The sequence below is a fragment of the Antechinus flavipes genome, chromosome 3 (assembly GCF_016432865.1).
Source record: "Antechinus flavipes isolate AdamAnt ecotype Samford, QLD, Australia chromosome 3, AdamAnt_v2, whole genome shotgun sequence".
Lineage (NCBI taxonomy): Eukaryota > Metazoa > Chordata > Mammalia > Dasyuromorphia > Dasyuridae > Antechinus > Antechinus flavipes.
In genome coordinates, this window is record NC_067400.1 from 218,174,543 (window position 1) to 218,188,946 (window position 14,404).

A 14,404-nucleotide genomic window follows, 5' to 3' on the forward strand; every position below is an offset into this window, starting at 1 on the left:
CAACAAGGGTTTCCACTGGGCCTCAGAATGTAGACTGACCCAGGGAAATGAGAGGCAGGGCCCAGCTCCAAAACCTCAAAGAACAAACAGGTGGATCGTGATGGCAACCAAGGTTACACCCAAAGAGTCTTTAGAAGTTCAGAACCCTGATATGATCAATCAGCAGAGAAGCAATCAGATGGGAGAAAGGGGTTATGATTGGGGAGAATACAGGTTTTTTAACCCAAGAGAAGTGCAGTGTTCAGTGCAAGCAGTTCCAATGTAATTGCCAGGTGATGTGCAGAGATTCAGAAAGTGGTAAATGGAAGGGACCAGATAGGTTAACTGCTTGGGGAAAGGGTTTCCTTGTATCTCTACAGATGGAGAAGGAATCAGGTGCCAAGAGCACCTGGAGAGAGAGAGAAAAAAAAGAAAAAAAACCTTGAAACAAAGGAAAAGACCCAAGAAACATCTGACACTGAAAGAGCAAGGCTGATAATGAGACTGTTCCAGAACTTCCAAACCAGCAGGAATCATTGGATATCCTGAGATAAAAAATTGTTGAAAAGACTATTGCAGAACTTCAAAACCAACAGGAATCATTTTTTTTTTTTTAATGAGAACTGTTAGAATAAGTACCTCTAATTCTGGGTTTTGGAGGGATGGTGCCTTTAACTTCACTTCAGCTCTCCCCTCTGACCTGGAACACAAAACCAAAAATGCCCCTCTCCTGCAAGTGCCTGCAGCCAGCAGTGTCCCTGACCCATGCTTCTGCATTCACTAGGTGTGCTGGTTCTTTTTTTTCCTTCAGGGATGCATCTGTGCAGCACAGCTGATTCAGGTATTCCTAATGAGTGAAGGTTCCCTCAGTATTCCCAGAACCCAGCTAGCCTCAGGGCTCCCTAAGTTTTACTTGTTTTTTCACTGATCTGTGTTATCCTGAAGTGCAATTTTATTCTATTTGGGAGAAAATCTGGAGAGCTTGAAAGTTTCATATATATATATATATATATGGTGCACATCATAGAAAATGACAATTTTAAAATTTCCTACATGTAATAGGTAATGTGTTTATATTGTCTTCTCCATTTTTTTTCTCTTTATAATCTGGTGCTATAAAAATAATCATTCATAGATTTTAGAACTGAAAAGTATCTTTAAGGCCATACACTCTAACTACTTTATTTTCTATATGAGGTTACAGGCACAAAGAAATTAGATGAATTGACCAATGTCACACAGATATCTTGTTTCCTTCAACTCTCAGATAGTCTCATCTTTTGTCTTTATCTTTATCTTTCTTACATTTAGTCTTTGTCTTCCTTACATTTAGTCATTTTCCTCTTAGATTGTCTCCAATTTATACATGTTATTTGCATAGAATTGTTTTTATGTTTTCTACTACATTAGATTGGGAAGCCCTTTTAGTTTTTTGCCCCTTTTTGGTGTCCTTAGCACTTAACTCTATTATGAGCATGTATTAGATACTTGTTGACTTGAATAGTAAGTAGTGGAAATAGAATTTGAAACTGGGACATATGCCTCTGCATTCATCATTCTTTCCCCTTGACCACATTGCCTCTGATTACCCAGTCTAATAATGGATACTACATGAATATCAATATTCACTGTTTCCTTGAAATACTCCTTTACTACCTTCCCACCTTCTTTCCACTCAGCAGTTACATCAACATGTTTTATCCACCCTCCTCATTTCTTCACCTATAAAGATTAGTTTTTTTTTTTTTAATGTGGCTTCAATGCTACTGCAATCACAATATTCCATATTTCATTAAGCTGATGGCTTAATCTAACATATGAAATAAAACAAGACTAAACTCGGTATCCATAAAACTAAAGTAATAGGGGAACTGAATAAAATTCAAATTTTTGTACCCGAAAGTCTGCTGCTTTCTTGATTTTCTCCCATTTCTGATCTATGAGTCCTAATGTATGGGTTCCCTGCATCCAATTTTCATATTTTCACTAAGAGTCATTGAAAGCTAAAGAAATTGATTTCAACCACTATAGACTTTGGGTAAATAATCTTAGCCAGGCTGTCAATGCTGCCACACATACTTCTGATATTCTCCCTGATTTGGAGTCAGTAAACCTGCAATCAAATTCCAACTTTGTAATTTAATAATTGTAAAACCTTGGATAACTCATTTTACCTCTATTATACTCAATTTCCTCATGTGTAAATTATTTTCTGAGTTTTTCTATAAATTCTTCCTGAGCAGGGAGCCATTTAATGTTACTCTTTGGGATGGAAGAAGCTTTTTTTTTTACTTCACTGTCCTCCTCTGAAGATGAACCCCAGTCTTCTGCTATTTCCATAGTAAGTTTCTATGGTTATGTTCTTTTTTCTTCACTTATTCTTTTTTTTTTAATGAGAACTGTTAGAATAAGTACCTCTAATTCTGGGTTTTGGGGGGATGGTGCCTTTAACTTCACTTCAGCTCTCCCCTCTGACCTGGAACACAAAACCAAAAATGCCCCTCTCCTGCAAGTGCCTGCAGCCAGCAGTGTCCCTGACCCATGCTTCTGCATTCACTAGGTGTGCTGGTTCTTTTTTTTCCTTCAGGGATGCATCTGTGCAGCACAGCTGATTCAGGTATTCCTAATGAGTGAAGGTTCCCTCAGTATTCCCAGAACCCAGCTAGCCTCAGGGCTCCCTAAGTTTTACTTGTTTTTTCACTGATCTGTGTTATCCTGAAGTGCAATTTTATTCTATTTGGGAGAAAATCTGGAGAGCTTGAAAGTTTCTGACTCATTCTGCCATTTTCCCAGAATCCTCCCCAAATCTTAAAAAAATTTAAGATCTACTACATCTCTATATTTATGATCTTGTGATCTTTTGTCTCATGTCATTTTCTACAACAAATCTTCAATTTTTGTTTGGCTCTCTTCTCACTATTAGCCATAGTTATGTCGCTATTATTTATGGCAAATAATTGAGGCAATCTAATGAATGAGATGATCTGATAAGAACTCTGTCAGCTCAACATTTCTATTTCTTAAAATCTTTTAGCTTTATCAATTTATTCCTTCTTTCTTTTCACTTAAGAAAGAGATTTCTCTTTCTAGAGTACTTACATATTTGTGTTCATAATCTGATTATCTGCTATTATCTCTAGGTCTTGCTCCAAAAGATATCCTGTCCCTCATAGTCTTCAATTTTGCCCTTGGTACAGATTTCTTTTTGTCTACCCAAAACCCCAAATTTTATTCATTTAAAAAAATATTTTTCTTGACCTTCTAGCCTGTCCAGCTGCTGTCCCATATCCATCTTTCCATTTACTTCTTAATTCCTGACTAAGGATGATGGGGGTTGGGGAAGGAGAGGGAGGAAGAGAAAAGAGAAGTATATACAGGGGAGAAAGTAGGATAGAGGAAAATAAGGAGCTGGTAATCATAATTGTGGAAGTGAAAGGAATTAACTCTCCCATAAAAAAAAGAAATGCAAAGCAGAGTAGATTAAAAAACAGAATCCTACAATATGTTGTTTACAAGAAACACATTTGACACAAAAAGACACATACAGAGGACAGGTAAAAGGTTTAGACAGAATTTACTATGCTTCAGCTCAAGTTTAAAAAAAAAAGCAGGAGTAGTAATTCTGATATCAGATAAAGCAAAAGTAAAAATAGATTTTATTTAAAAAGATAATGAAGGAAAGTATGTCTTGATAAAGAGTACCATAAATAATCAAATAGTAATGATACTAAATGTCTTTGCACCAAGTGGTAGAACAGTCACATTCTTAAAGATTTTAAGCCAGTTACAGGAAGAAATACACAACAGAACTATTTTAGTGGAGCACTTCAACCTTCCCTCTCAGATCAGACAAATCTAATCACAACATAAACAAGAAAGAAACTTGGAAGGTTAATAAGATCCTAGAAACCCTAGATATGATAGACCTCTGGAGAAAATTGAATGGGGACAGAAAGGAATGCACCTTTTTCTTGACAGTACATGGCACCTACACACAAATTGATTATATATTAGGACATAAAAACCTTACAATAAAATGAAGAAAGGCAGAAACAGTAAATACTTCCTTTTAAAACCACGATGAAATAAAAATTATATTCAATAAAGGAACAGGAAAATATATAATAAAAACCAATTAGAAATTAAATAATCTTAATTCTAAAAATATGAGTGGGTCACACAACAAATCACAGAAACAATCCATAATTTCATCCAAGAGCATGACAATAATGAGACAACATACCAAAACCTAAGAGTTGTAGTCACAAAAGTTCTTAGGAGAAATTTTATATTTCTAATTAGAATTTTTAAAAATGAATAAAATAGAGAAAGAAAAAATCAATTAATTAGGCATAAAAATAAAAAAGCTAGAAAAAGAACAAATTTAAAAACCCCAATTAAATACCAAATTCGAAATTCTGAAACTGAAATGAGAGATTAATAAACTAAAAACTAAAAAAATTGCATTAATAAATAAAACTAAGAGTTGGTTTTATGAAAAAAATCAACAAAATAAATAAATTTTTGGTTAATTTGATTAGAAAAAGGAAAGGAAAAAAAATCACCAGCATCAAAAATGACAAGGGTGAACTTACCACCAATGAAAAGAAATTAAAGCAACAATTAGGAGCTATTGCTCCCTACTCTATGATAGTAAGTGTAGTGTTCTTCTTCTTCTAAAATATGATCATTCTCTGGGAGCAGGTTTCTTAGGAAGGTTCTGGAGGCAGCCTTCATTCCAGTTCCAATCAATAATCACTTCAAATGCAGCCAGCTATTAAAGTAGTTCTTTATTGTCTCTTTCAAAAAAGCCCAGTTAGCTTTCTTTGGTTTCTAGAGCTCTCATTGCTAGTCTTTTGCCTCTGCCAGCTTCTGCCTCTGGCTCAACTCCAACTCCTGGCTTCTCAATCCCCTCAACTGACTGACTCCTCACTGACCCCTGACAGAGGCTCTAAGAGCTTCTTATATATGATCTCTTAAAGGTGTGAACCCAAAAGTTGACTCCTCCTCTGAGAGATTGGGATTGTAGGTTCCCCTCTACTTGTGAATCTCCAGAAGTCTCCTTCTCTTCTTGGAGGCTTTTAGCTAATATAAACTCTCTAAAGATGTGAGCTCTAATGTGTGACCTCTAATGGGTAAACTCTCCCAAAGTGTGAACTCCAAAGGTGTGAACCAATAACATAAGCATTGTTTCTATCAACTCTAGTGACTTAACACCTTGTAAGGATTCTAACAAGTCTGATAATTTAACTGAAATGGATGGATATTTACAAAAATATCAGTTGCCCAGGTTAAAAGAAGAGGAAATAAATTACTAAAATAGTCCCATTTTAGAAAAAGAAGTCGAACAAGTCATTAATGAACTCCTTAAGAAAAAATCTCCAGGACCAGATGGATTCACAAGTAAAGTTGACCCAACATTTAAAGAACAATTAATTCCAATACTATGTAAATTATTTGGGAAAATAGATTTTTAAAAAAAGAGTCTGCTAAATTCTTTCTGTGACACAAATATGGCACTGATATCTAAAGCAGGAAGAGCTAAAATAGAGAAAGAAAATTACAGACCAGTCTCCCTAACACTATGACTAAGTGTGATTTATACCAGGAATGCAGGGTTAGTTCAAAATCAAGAAAATTATTAACACAATTGACAGAATTTCCCAACTCCTATTAAAAAAAAAAAAAACACTTAATTACCCACAATGTCTTTGCTTGCTCTTGACTGATTCTTCTTGTTTTTGCAAACCAACTTCTATCCCAAAGAATCTATTAAATTTGAAGTTCTTTCTAAGATCACAAAAAAGCTCCTAAATTCCAAGACACATGGCCTTGTCTTTTTTGTTCTGATCCTTTAAACATTTTTATGCTTCTTTGACCCTATAAATTTCAGCTTCCTAACATATCCCTTCACTTTTCTTTGTTTCAGGGGCATTGCACTCTTCTGTTTCTTTTCATACTTTTTCTAACAACTACTTGTTCTCTTTTATAAGTCATTCTCTTCATCCCCTTTCTGATATTTTAATGTGAATTTTCTTCAAATATCTATTCTTATACCTCTTCTCTTTCTGTACTATCCCCAATGGACATCTTTTTCACTTTCATATTGTCAACTGCAATTTCTATATAGTTGATTAACAAGTCTGAATCCAAACTGCTTTCTGTTCTGACTTTCAAGCCCCCTTCATAATCACCTACTAAATACTTCACTGATATGGCACATCCAAGCCATCCAAAAAGAACTTTAACCCTAAGCCTGATCTTCATTTTGCCTTCATCCATTCTGCCTGTGATACAACTGTTAAATTGGTCTCTTTGGACTTTTGTTTTTTACCTTGGGGTGATCTCAATACTTTTCCCTTTACTTCACTTTTTATATACAAATCAACTATCAGATTCTATTGACTACATCTGGCTAAAATCTCATTAGGAAACAGAGTAGTGACATGGATAGAATGTTGAGTTTTGAATCAGGAAGACTTACCTCAAATATGTATTATCTTTATAAACACAGGGAAATCAATGAGCCTCTCTAGTTTTCAGTAGTTTTATCCAGAAAAGAAGAGGGACTGAATCTGTTCATTTCTAATGCCTCTTTCAACTTGAAATTAGTATACTTTAATTCTACCCCATCATACCCTTTCTATCCAACACTACTACTCTAGTCTAGGCCTTCATTACTAAACACCTGAATTAATGCAATAGCTTCCAAATGAATCTTCTTGCCATTCTCAACTTTCTCTTCACACATCAATCTTCCTATCATATGTAAAAATATTAGCCTCCTCATGTATAGATCTGGACATGTAAATAATCCTCTTAAAAATCTTAAGGAGCTCTCTACTGCCTAAATAATTTAAAACCCACTGCTTTCTGTTCAAAACATTTTGATGAATACTATGATACTTTTCCAAACTTATATTATGCCACTCTATATTCCATTCACTTTGAATAACTCTTTGTCCTTCAAATATCCAATGCCTTTTCATGGTTCCCTACAGCAATGGCTAAAAATTTCTGATCCATGGAATATAATCTCCATGGAATAATAAAAGAAATGTCATTTCTTTTGCTGTTGAATTCCTACTGTATTCTAAAGCCCAAGATTTACAAATAGTTACAATAAAGGCTAGAACAAAATCTATTTTTCTTCAGCTAAACTTTTAAGGGGGAAAGCCTTATTTCAAATAAAAATATAGTAAATAGATTTCCGGCCAAGATGGCAGAAATGACACACGCATCTATCTAAGCTCTTTCTTGCCCTCAGAATACTTTTTTTTTTCATGATACAGCCGCAGAATTAGTGCTTGACTGAAAAAACCCACAGATACATTACCAACAGAAGATATCCTCAAATTTTACCAGAAAAGGTCTGTTTTTTTGCTCAAGGGCGGGGATGGTTAGATCAGGTGCAGACTGCAAGCAGGCAGAAAGAGCACAGAAGGCAGCTCACACTGAGCAGACAGGAAAGGGATGGGATGCACTTACAGCCCTTGGAAATTTGTGGGGAGAATTTTACCCACTGTGAACTTCTTTGCCCTGGCAGCAAGCCAGTAGTTCAGCAGAGAGGTTATAAACACAGAGGGTAAAGACTTCAATCCTGAAACACTGGGGTCTCTCAGAACCTGACCACACCCACCTAACACCAAGAATGACTCAGCATGCTCTCAGAGTCTCTGAGAGTGGTCACTGGGCAAGCAGCACAGCCATTGCCGTTCCATTGCTGCTTCATTGCTATCTCCAGTGGTCTGTAGAAGAAGCTTGGTAATACCATACTGCCCAAAAAGCAGACTGCATTTGTTTTTTTTTTTGTTTGTTTGTTTGTTTGTTTGTTTTCTTTTATTCTTTTTTTGTCAAAATGAACAAAAAATTAAAGTGAACTCTAACTATAGATAGCTTCTATATGGATAGAGAGCAGACTTCAAACCCTGAGGAGACTAAAAACAGAGTGAATGCCCAAAGGGGGATATGATCTGGCCCCCACCACACAAGATTCTCACAAATGAAATTAAAAAGGCTTTTTACAAGAGAGCTAGAAGAAAAATGGGGAAAGGAGAGGGAAGCTTGGCAAGAGGGCCTAGATAAGTCATCCCACTCATTTAAAGATAGAGTGGATAAAGAAATAAAATCCCTGAAAAACAGAATTAGTGAATGGGAAAAGGTAAACAATTCCAAGGAAAACAGAATTAGTGAACTGGAAAAAGAAAATAGCTCTCTAAAATATAAAACTGATGAAATGGAAAAAAAATCCATAGAACAAAACAATTCATTTAAAAACTCAATTGGAAAATTACAGAAGGAAATAAGAAAAGTAAATGAAGAAAATAATTCATTAAAAATCAGAATTGAACAAATGGAAATGAATGACTTGAAGAGACACCAAGAATCAATCAAGCAAAACCAAAAAAATGAAACAATAGAAAAAATGTGAAATACCTACTTGAGAAAACAACAGACCTGGAAAATAGATCTAGGAGAGATAACCTGAGAATTATTGGACTTCCTGAAAATTATGATGACAAAAAGATCCTAGACACTATTTTCCAGGAAATCATCAAAGAGAACTGCCCAGATGTTATACAAACAGAGGGTAAAATAGACATTGAAAGAATTCATCAATCACCTACTGAAAAGAGACCCCAAAATCAAAACTCCAAGAAATATTGTGGCTAAATTCCAAAACTATCAGGCCAAGGAAAAAAATACTATAAGCAGCTAGGAAAAAAAAAAATTCAAATACAGAGGAGTCACAATAAGGATTACTCAAGACCTAGCAGCATCCACATTAAAGGATCAAAGGGTCTGGAATATGATACTCCAAAAGGCTAAGGAACTTGGTATGCAGCTAAAATGAGCAGTTTTCCAGGAGAAAAGATAGACATTCAATGAAACAGGTGAATTTCATCTGTTTCTGATGAAAAAAAAATGGAGCTAAGCAAAAAGTACTCAAATATAGGGCTCAAGAGAAGAATTAAAAGGTAAAAAGGAATCTTGAGAACTATACTTCTGTTATGAATATACATAAAGAATACATGTATAATTTGGTTTTACAATTATAAAAAAGAAACTAAAGGTGGAAAGGAAATTGTACCAGAAAAAGGGTAAAGCGGGGGTACTACATCTCATGAAGAGGCAAAGGAAACCTATTATATCTGAGGTAAAGAAGGGGGGTGGGTGTGAACATAGTGTGTATCTTACTCATATCAGAATTGGCTTAAAGAGAAAAAATTTAGGCATATTCGACTTACAGAGAGACTTCTCCCATCTCATTGAAAAGTGGGAGGAGATAAGTGAAAAGGGAAGGAGTAAGCTAAATAGAAGGGAATACAGAAATTGTAAGGAAAAATTTTAAGAAAAGGGGAGGAACTCTAAGGTGAGGGTGAGGAGATCCTAAAAAGGAAGGGCTGTGAGAGGCAAGTGGTGCTCATAAGTTTAATACTGAAAAGGGAGTAAAGGGGGAAGGAAAGGAGAAAAGCATAAGTAGGGATTAACAAGATGGCAAGAAATTCAGAATTAGTCATTTTAACCATAAATGTAAATGGGGTAATCTTCCCCATAAAGCAGAAGTGGATTAAAAGCCAGAATCCTACAACATATTGTTTACAGGGAACACACTTGAAACAGGGAGATACATACAGAGTAAAGGTAAAAGGCTGGAGCAGAATCTACTATGATTCAGATAAAGTAAAAAAAGCAAGGGTAGCCATCCTGATCTCAGATCAAGCAAAAGCAAAAATTGATCTAATTAAAAGAAATAAGGAAGGACACTATATTGTGCTAAAGGGTAGCATAGATAATGAAGCAATACTAATATTAAATACAACAATAACAGCACATGACCAATCTATCTCCTTTTCATATTATATATTTACCCAATGGTATTCTTTACATCTTTTCTTAAGTATAGATCATAAAATATGTATGTTATATACCTCCATTGATCTTCATTGATTGATAGGTCACCTACAACTTTATTCCTTGGAGATTGTGATGCTTCAAAGTTCATAATTATAGATCTTTTTAAAGAGAGAATGTATATTGAAAATATGTAAAAGATGCACCAAGAGAAAAAATGGAATCCTTAACAGCAATGGTAAATTTCTAAAATATCATCCATCACTTTCATGTTACTTATTCTTGAGTATTTTTGTATATGTATCCCTTTTTTAGACTCTAAGCACCCTAGGTTCAATAAATGTGCTCTTTTTAATCATAGTTTAGCTAGAATTTAGAGCTGGAAGAGACATGATAGATCATTTAGTCCAATTTCCTCATGTCACAGCTGGGAAAACTGGTGTAGCTTCCTCAGGTGTACTTCTCTGAATACTTTAGGCATTTAATAAGTGGGGGTTTGCATGTGTTTCCTTTTTATATGAAGTTTTCCAATAAGTATTTTTCTTAAGTTATTTTATTCACAGTAATGAATATTAGAGCAGTGAAAGAGGAGTTAATGCAAAATCCTAAAAGAGAAGAATACTTTCCATCCCTAAAAGCAAGACCCAGTATTTTGTTAGCAATGGGAACATTTTCCCATTGAAAAACAAAGATAGTATCAACTAGAAATGTAAAAAAAAAAAACAAACAAACAAACAAACAAAAAAAAAACATTTCGTTTTCCTTCACTGACTCACTATAATTGAGCACAGATATGTTATCTAACATGTTTGTGCTACAGTAGTTCCATTTCTAAAATGTATTTAATCGCCAACTGAGTTGTTTTGACGATTTCAGCGAAAATGTATTGCATGGTTGAACTTAGCTATTGATTAGCTGATCTCAGATATCTCTCTTTTAGTGTAAGGGCAGTATATATCTAAAGTTTCAAGACTGCCCATGAATGTTGCTACATTTGTCACCTACATTACTTCTCTTTCTTCTCTCTTGTCATATGATATTCTTTAAACAGTAGGATCAGATTATGATGGCTGTAGTGTAATGCATAAAAACTTGGACTAGAAGTCAAAGAATCTGAGTTTTAAAAGCCCAATCATTGATTATGAATAGTTGCATGATTTGAAGGAAGTTTCTTCACTTCTCTAAATTCTATTTCTCAAATAGAGAAAACAATCTCTGCATTTTCATACTCACAAGGTCATTTTAAGAAATAGACTATAGACTATCATTTAGAGAATGGCTGAATAAATTGTGGTATATGAAGGTAATGGAATATTATTGTTCTATGAAAATGATGAACAAGCTGATTATAGAAAGACCTGGAAAGATTTACATGAACTGATGCTGATCAAAACAAGCAGGGCTAGGAATACATTGTACATAGTAACAGCAAGAATGTGTGATGACCAACTATGAACTATTTAATTTCTTCTCGGTGGTTCAATGATGCAAGGCAATCCCAATAAACTTAGTATAGAAAACACTATCTGCATACAGAAAAAGAACTGTGGAAATTGAATGTAAATCAACACATGCTATATTGATTCTTGTTTCTGTTTCTTCGTTTCTCCCATAGTTTTTCCCTCTTGTTTTGATTTTTCTCTCTCAACATGATTCATAAAGCAATGTGTATTGAAAGAAAGAAAGAAAGAAAGAAATGCTATATAAACATCATCCATTATTACTTCACGAAAATAGGATCTTGCATTTTTGTTACCAATTCCAAGTTTGAAGATAAATATCATTTTGTGAGAGCTGTCTAGTTCTGTGATGCTTACTTCCACTCACAAAAATGTAATCTTACTATACCATTTTTGTGAGTAGAATAATAAGAATCTAAATAAATGATTTAATAAAGTAAAAGTAAATAAAGTAAAGTAAAAAAGTAAGGTGAAAAAGTTGGTAAGGGTGAGAAATGTAAGATGGACAGAAAATATGCTAAATTAGCATCCTTGCCAAAAAGTAATATTTCTAGAATATTGGTTGAAAACCTACTTTGATTAGATCATATACATGATGAGATCCATTTGATTTCTTAAAAACTTCCTCAAACACAGAAATAAGGGTGAACCTATCAAAAAGATTCACTGTGAGAAATTCACACCACCCAAACACATACAAAAATATGAAACATGTGGCTTAATATGATTATTTTAGCTCTGATCTTAATATCCATGATTTCTAAACTTTTAGAAGAGTTTACTCTTCTTTACTCTTCTAAAAGAGTACTCTGGGACTCTTGTAAAATTTATAAACTGAATTTCTATTTTCCTTTCAATCATACCAGCATCCTTTAAGTCATTCAATTCTACATTAGTATCATACTCAACTCTATAATATTATTTAAGATTCTACTCAAATATCAAATCTTGTTATTTTTATTTATAAAAAAACTCCTATATTTATGCATTCTATCATCACATAAATGAATGCCCTATTTACACTTTTACCATCTCTAGTCTAGAATATTTAAATAACCTGGAGATCTTATTTCAAATCTCTCTCCTTCTCAATGCCATCTTTCATATAGCTGGCAAAGTGATTTTTCTAAAGTATAGATCACCAACTCAATAAACTTCAATAGCTTTCTTTTACCTCTAGAATTAAATGTAAAAATATAAATGTAAAAAATAATAAAAATATAAAAATAATCTAGCCCCAGCTTGCCTTTCCAGTCTTATTTCATTTTAATACCTACCATATAGATTACAGTCCAAACAAATTGGCCTTTTATTTTCTTACATGGCAATCCATCTTCTATCTCCCAGAAAACATTTTTCTTCTTCACTTTCAGCTCTCAGAATCCTTAAATTTTCAACAAAACTTAACTCTATTACAAACTTTTTCAAGAAGTTTTTCATGAGCCGTATACATACTACTTAAAAAAAAAATCACCTTTTGACTATCATCATGATTGTAAGGGCCTTGAGTGCCTAATAGGCATTTAATCAATATTTATTGAATTATTTAATTTATTGTATTTTTATCATCAATAAGAATGTATTAAGTTCTAACTATGTTCTAGATTCTATGGTAAGTGTTGGAAATGCAAAGAAAAGCAAAAAACAAAATCCCTATCTCAAGGAGCTCAAATTCTAATGGAAAGACCAGCATGCAAACACAGACATTTATATATGCATATGTGTTTACATATATACATGTGTGTATATGCACATGTGTATATAATAAATAGAATTATATGTATATGTATATATGTATAGCATAAATATAAGTTATTTGTAATGTACTTTATATACACTTAATATGTACATTTTATATGCCTCCATTCTTGATTGTGAGCTCTTTGATAGAAAGAATTGCTTTCACTTTTGCTTTATTCACTGCCTCCCAATATGGGAGTAAGGATTTCCTGGCAGATAGTCATAATGAATGCTTATTGAATGATTGCCTGATTGAATATTACCTATTGTGATGTAAATTTTCTCCCCCACAACATATAAAATATTAACAAATTAATAGAAGTCATTGACAATTCTCACTCATGGGACACTTGACAAATGCTTTTGGTACGTTGTTTTTTTCCTATACCATTTCTAGTTAACCTCTTTAATAATGTTAGTTATTGCCCATAATATACTTTGGCCTCTTAATTTTCTTGGGAAATCCAAAAATAATCAGATTTTGATTCAGGAATTTTGCCTATACTTCCATAAGCTAATTTTACAAATAATAGATGACTAGAATTGCATTGTGTATCATTTTTTATTCACTATTTTTATTGTCCAGTTAAACTTGGACTCAACTTATTAATACCACACACATTTACACATAGTATTATATAGCATACTAGACAACACACAATAGCAATACACACCTCTCTATATATATTCTTTTACATGTTGACTTCTATTTCCCTGAAAATTCAGAGGAAATACTTATGTGGAGAAAAAGAAGAAAAGAAATGGGGGAAACATTCTTTCTTGACTTGAGAGGAGAGAAAATTGAATTTTAGTTTTTCATCTCTAGTTCTTTCAAATCTTTCTCCCTTTTCAGCTATATGAATTTAATGCTAGATATACCTAGGATTCCTCACTTAAGGAAATGATCTAAAAGTGTAATTCCTCATCTGAAAGAGTCTCTTGAAGTTATTACTTCCCAAAATGAAAGCTGTTGCATAAACTCCATTTTATCCCAAAACATCTCATTCTAGGAAATGAGAATCTAAATGTTCAAAGCAATATTTCTCCATAGTTGGGACCTGACTCATTTCCCAACAAATCTCTGGAAAATCTAGAGATGAAAAATAAAATTTACCTTTCTCTCTTCTCAAGTGAAGGAAGAATTTTTCTCTATCCCATCCCTCCTCTTTCACCATATAAATTTTCCCCTTGATCTTCCCTCATTCACTAATGTGGATAAATGCTAGAGACTGATGATGATGATAACAATAGATAGATAGATAGACAGACAGAAACAAAGAGAGAAGGAGAGAGAGAGAGAGAAAGAGAAAGGGGGAGGGGAGAGTTTATGGGCTTTACACAAGAAATATTAATTCAGTTCTTCAACTTTT